Raw genomic sequence first — 6424 nt, 5'->3', positions numbered from 1 at the left:
TGAGTCCTTTAGTGAAGATATCAGCAACTTGCTCTTCTGTGGGCGTTAGCTTTATGTGGACCTCACTTTGCAGCACTTTTTCTCTTAGAAAGTGGTAGTGTACCTCAATATGCTTTGTCCTTGCATGAAACATTGGATTTTCTGCTAGGCACACTGCTGACCTGTTATCACAGTGAAGTATGACCTGTTCATTTGGTTGGTGAAGATCTCTTAGTAATTGCATCAACCATGTGCTTTCTTGTGCTGCCATAGCTGCTGCTCTGTACTCAGCTTCAGTGGTGGAGAGAGATACGGTAGGCTGCCTCTTACTGCACCATGACACTGCTCCTGATCCCAAACTGAAGATATAACCTGTAGTCGATCGTCTCGTGTCACAATCTCCAGCGTAATCAGCGTCGCAATATCCAGTTACATGGCATCCTTCACCTTTTCGGTATAGAATACCGTAATCTGTAGTTCCTTTTAAGTATCGCAGTATCCGCCGAACTGCTTCCAAATGTGGCTTCTTTGGATTTTGCATGTAACGACTTGCTACTCCGACTGCATATGCCAAGTCAGGTCGAGTAAGAGTTAAATAGATAAGACTACCTACCAGTTGTCGATACATCCTTGGATCTTCCAAGTCTTTCCCTTCTCCTGCACGAAGCTTGATGTTGGGCTCCATTGGTGTAGATAGTGGCTTGCACTCCAACATCCCATATGTTTCTAGTAGATCCTTTGCATACTTTTGTTGATATAGGAACATACCTTCCTTTGTCTTCTCAACTTCGAGCCCCAGAAAATGCTTCAATTCTCCAAGCTCCTTCATCTGGAACCGGATTGAAAGATTTTCCTTTGTGCACTGGATTTCTTCAGTGAGATCTCCGGTTAAGATGAGGTCATCAACATACACCAGTACTATAGCCATCTTGCCTCCTGTGTGCTTGACGAATAGGCTCGAATCTGATGCTGTTAACCTGTAGCCACTTTGTACAAGAAATTCTGCAATTTTCCCATACCATGCTCTTGGAGCCTGCTTTAAGCCATATAATGCTTTCTTCAGCTTGCATACATACTCTGGATGAGCCTTGCTCTCAAATCCTTGTGGTTGATCCATGTAGATGTCTCTATCAAGCTCTCCATGTAGGAAGGCATTCTTCACATCCATCTGCCAAAGCTTCCATCCTTTGCTTGCAGCTAATGCCAATAGTACTCGCACCGTTGTTATCTTTGCTACTGGACTGAATGTCTCATCATAATCTAGTCCATATTGTTGTGAAAATCCTCGTGCCACAAGTCGAGCTTTGTACCTTTCGATTGTTCCATCTGCTCGAGTTTTCACCTTATACACCCACTTGCACGAGATTGGTTTTACTTCTTCTGGCCTTGGCACCAACTCCCACGTCTGATTTTGCTTGAGAGCTGCTATCTCTTCCTCCATTGCTTTCTTCCATTTATCACTTTTAACTGCTTCTTGATAGGATGTTGGTTCTTCAACTTCCATGATTAGTGCAGCATTTGCATACTTAGGATTGGGATGTCTTACCCTGGATGATCTTCTTAAAGGTGGAGGCATTTCTTCTGTAGAGTCTTCTTCAGCTTCTCCATGAACTCCTGTCTTCCATGGGCTCTTGGTCTTTGATGATCTTGGACTTATGTCTTCTTCAGTTGTTGTTGGTATCTCTTGAGCTTGGTCTTGTAACTGTTCTTCGACTATTGGCTCAGTCTCCTTCATATTTGGTTGAACTGAGTCTGTTGAAAGCCACCAAGCTGAAGCTTCATCAAAGACCACATTTCTGGATGTGTAGATGCGTCCAGACGTCGGATCACAGCATCTCCATCCTTTTCTCTCATCATCATAGCCGACAAAGATGCATCGTACCGCCTTCTTGTCGAACTTGGTACGAAGATGATCTGGTACAAAAACATAACACACACATCCAAAGACTTTGAAGTGACTTACTGTGGGTTTGATCTTCCATAGTCTTTGGAATGGAGAGAGAAAACCCATCTTCTCTTGTGGAAGCCGGTTGATGATGTGAGCTGCCGTTCTCATGCATTCAGCCCAAAATCTGCCTGGCACATTCTTAGCATGTAGCATACTTCTGCATATCTCTGCTATATGCCGGTTCTTCCTTTCAGCAACACCATTTTGCTGTGGGGTGTTGGGGCAGGTCAGTTGTCTTCGAATCCTATGCTCCTTCAGATAGACATTAAACTCTTGAGAGAGATACTCTCTTCCATTATCAGTACGAAGACACCGTACCTTCTTGTTGAGCTCATTCTCTAGCTCCAACAATGTTGGTTGTGTTGGCCAGCCTCGAACAGCAGCCATAAAGCCATTGTATTCAAGTTTAAGGCCATTGATAATTATCCTCCTCATTCGCTGCTCACTGATCTTCTCTTCAGGAACGACCTGTGCAATCTCACTGTATAGTGATTTTACCTTGGTGAAGTACTGACTGATTGTCATATTTCCTTGCGAGATTGTCATCAGCTCACTTTCAAGTAGTTGGAGACGAGCATCATTCTTCTTGGAGAATAGTGTGGCGAGAGTGTCCCATGCAACTTTTGGTGTAGCAGCATCTCTGATATACTCCAACAACTCATCTTCCACAGCTGTTCTCAGAACAAACATCGCCTTACCTGCCTTGATGCGCCACTTTCGCAGAGCTTCATCTTTTGACTTCTCTGCCGCTAGAGCCTTCTTCTCCTTTGATTTAGAATCACCAGCAGCATCTGCCACTTCTTCAAAAGTGACATCTGGTGGAGTCGTTTCCGACCCACCTACGACCTCCCATAGGTCCTGTCCTTGTAGATAGGACTCTATGCAAGCCTTCCAATTTATGTAATTATTATTATTTAATTTCTTTAAACCACCAGTCGTACCTGTGAACTCCATTGCTATGTCTGGGTCACCTGACTTCCAGTAAGCCTCCTCGGTAGAATACCGGTACCTCACTTACTCCGACTGGCGAACTTCTTGCAACACTGGTGAACTCCTTATGCTCGGGCACTCGTCGATGATCTGGCAGAATCTTCCCTGTAACCTGGCTCTGATACCAGAAATGTTGAGAGGAGAGAGAATATATGGAACTTTTTCTATTATTAATTACTTGAAATAATTTTTTTTATTTTACAAACCACTCTCACACTCTCACACTTTCTCTCACTATGCAGTACTTCTCTCTCTTGATACCTATGCTCACTTTCTCTTGATTAGCTCTCATTCAAGTTGCTTTAGCTTGCTTCCTGGCTTCTACTCTTCACAAATTTATAGGAGCTAATGTTGGTTGGAGGAAACTTCAAGTATGGCGGTGCTGATTTTTCCAGAAGCTAAAGGCGGTGCTGATTTTTTCAGAAGCTAAGTTGATGATGATAATTCAAGCTTCTTCTAGAAGCTTCAAATGGTGACATACTTTATCAATTGATTTAGCTATCTTCTGATGTTGCCAGTCTTGGACTTTGACTTCTAGAAATTTTACTCGATTTCCTTGTCTAATTTGAATGTCTATGTTTGTTTAGTCTATGGCAAGTACTACTAAGGTAGAGGTTTGAATTCTCATGCATATACTCATAGTCTTGAAGCTGGGCACCATGTGTATATTAATCTCCAAACTAAAAAGGCTTATTGCCTTCCTGATGGATATGAGATAAATGACCCCTCTTTAAATGGTATTTGGCATGTTTTGAACCCGAGGTTTGTTCTTCTCTACTTAATCTTTTTCTTTTGCTCCTTAGCTTTGAACTACTTGTGTTCATTTATTTGAATGAATGCTTTCCTCTGGATGTGTCTAATTGAATTTTGTGTTAGAAGTTGGTATAACATGATAATTCATTAATACTAAAGATTGGTGATATGTAGAGACAAAATTCTACTGGAAAGCTTGTGTCTTGTAGCATCATGAAGAGTATATTTAGAAAATTGTATTTTTTTTACTATTAGGTTTTTCTATTGTTTGCTTTGCATTTAGAATTTTTTTATCAGGGGTCTTCAATTTTGCATGTATTCTGGTTTTCACGTTTTCTCAAGAACAAGTTTCGCATCTTGATGAAAATAGGCAACGGTCAAAAGCATTGGATGATTCCAACTATCTTCCTGGAATGGCAAGTCCTTTACTATTGTGTTTGAGCTATTTTTATAAAATGTAACCCTATGATATATTGATATAGAACCTAGGTATAGAATGCTCATCATTGGTCAATTTATGTTTGCAATTTTATGTCCTATGGTTTACATTCGTGTAAATTTTACTTATTGAATCGTTACTTTCCTATGCTGGTAGCTAAACCTATATGCTAGCCTCATTAAATTTATTGTTAGTCTTTGGCAATATATGCTGAAGAAATTTATTATGTGGACTTGGTATTCAGGTTGGTCTTGAAACATCAAGGAAACTGATTTTGTGAATGTAACAATTCAATCTTTAATGTGTGTTATGCCTTTAAGGAACAAGGAACTTTAAGGAACTTTTTCCTTGTTCCAGAGGATTGTCAGCAGAGCAAGTCTCCACTTGTCTATCGTTTTTGGAGAGCTTACACGGAAGATTTGGCATGCCCGAAACTTCAGTGGTAGGGTTGGTCTCTTAGTAATTATATTCATCGAATCTTGCCCTTCCTTTCATGCTTTGTATGGAATAGTTATCAAACTTCGTTTATTTGCAGGTGAGCCCCCATGAGTTTTTGCAAGTAGTAATGAAAGCTATTGATAAAAGGTTCCAAATCGGGATGCAATCTGATCCGGTTGAATTCATGTCTTGGTTATTGAATACACTACATTTGAAACTTAGGCATTCCAAGAAGAAGAACAAGAGCATCATCCATGACTACTTTTAGGTATTAAAATTCTTCTTGTTGTGTGTTCTTCCTTGCCCTGTGATGTGATTCTATTGGGTTTGTCAGATGAGTTATTATGTATTATTCAGGGTGAACTGGAGCTTGTGAAAGAAATCTAGAAGAAACCACTTATGGAGAAGAAAGAAATCATTAAGAAGCAGAACAAAATGGCCACTGCAAATGATGAGGGTACAAATGGTGTTGTAAAGGAAACATCTACAGTGCCATTTTTAATGCTTGGTCTAGACTTGCCTCCACCCCCACTTTTTAAAGATGCCATGGCGATAAATATCATCCCACAGGTTTGCACTACACATAGTTTACCTTTTGTTTATCAATGTCTTTGAAACTGTGTTTTTTTTTGCCATTACATATCCAATGCTTAATCTCATGTTGAGTGTGTTGTAACTTTTTCTTGAAGTTGTTATGGAGAAAATATAATTTCACATGATTGTATTATGCTGATGTTACCTTTCTTTTTCTAAATGTACATAGATCATCTTGCCATAAAATATTATAGTTTCTTCAAGTTACAGAATGCATTTTTTGCAGATCTTCAATTTCTTTTATGCTTGTTGTGAAGCAGACTGGTATGTTAATGTTCACAATGGTATTAAAGATCTTTTCGAATGTGCAAAACAGACCAATGTAGTTTGACCAATGTAACAAAAACTCTCTATTTTTCTCATAATTAGATAGGAAATCAAATAATCTGACAACGGATAATTTTTTTCCTCTATTTCTTTAGCTTTTTTATTTTTTTACATATAGGTAAAAACAAAAAATATTTTGTAAGGCACACAAGAAAATCAAATTTTATTTCACAAAAATACACGAATACTTGAAATTATGTGCTTGTTCAAGGATATACGTGAAAAAAAAACCCACATAGAAATTCTGTTTAATGGCCTATGGGCTGGAGCCTTATAGAATAACCCGTCATTGAACAACAGTGTCTAGCCAGCAGCCATGGTGAACCACCATGTATTTAGAATTTTTACTTTCCAAAATATTGGGATATATTTTGATTTAAAAGAATAAAAATAAATAAATAATAAAAATCATATGGTTTTTATTTTTAAGAAGTGTCTTATTTTTTTTTTATCAAGTTACTGATGAGCTTCCCGCAAGTGCACGGGGTCGTCAAGTAATACCTCTAGTGCGAGCACGAGAGGGTCGTATTCCCTAGGCCCAAGGAGCTACCCTTACTTCCTTTTCACTCGTTGTCTAACCTACAAATCACTTAATGCTTAAAGCTATTAACAAAAGTAAAACTAAGCAAGTAATTGTGAAAAGATCGATTGAGAAGGTGAAAATCAAGAAGTGAGGGAGGTTAAGGATGTGGATTCCCCCGGGGTTACTAAGGGTTAGAAGAATGCTAGAAATGCTAATGCACGTGGTGGTTCGAGGCCAAGAGAGATCTAGAGATAGATCATCCCGATGGTCACGGTGATGATCCCTAATCCCATACAAGTATTGGCAGCGGAATCTCTTCCGTCCAAATCCTCCTATGATTGCAATTTGCACGGGAAATCTCAATTAGGGCCGAAACTCAACCTAGGTCCAGCCCTAATAGTTGAAGGGTATGAAACACCCGATGGTCACGGCA

At 39.4% G+C, this 6424-nt stretch overlaps 1 pseudogene; it reads left to right on the top strand.

Annotated features, from left to right (window-relative positions):
• Nucleotides 1-2885: 2885 nt before the first annotated feature.
• On the top strand, nucleotides 2886-5117 carry LOC120256258 (annotated as a pseudogene).
• The last annotated feature ends 1307 nt before the right edge of the window (nucleotides 5118-6424 follow it).

The sequence above is a fragment of the Dioscorea cayenensis genome, unplaced genomic scaffold, assembly GCF_009730915.1.
Source record: "Dioscorea cayenensis subsp. rotundata cultivar TDr96_F1 unplaced genomic scaffold, TDr96_F1_v2_PseudoChromosome.rev07_lg8_w22 25.fasta BLBR01001362.1, whole genome shotgun sequence".
Classification (NCBI taxonomy): Eukaryota; Viridiplantae; Streptophyta; class Magnoliopsida; order Dioscoreales; family Dioscoreaceae; genus Dioscorea; species Dioscorea cayenensis.
Note: the sequence above shows the minus strand (reverse complement) of the source record. Positions and strands in the feature narration are given on the sequence as shown.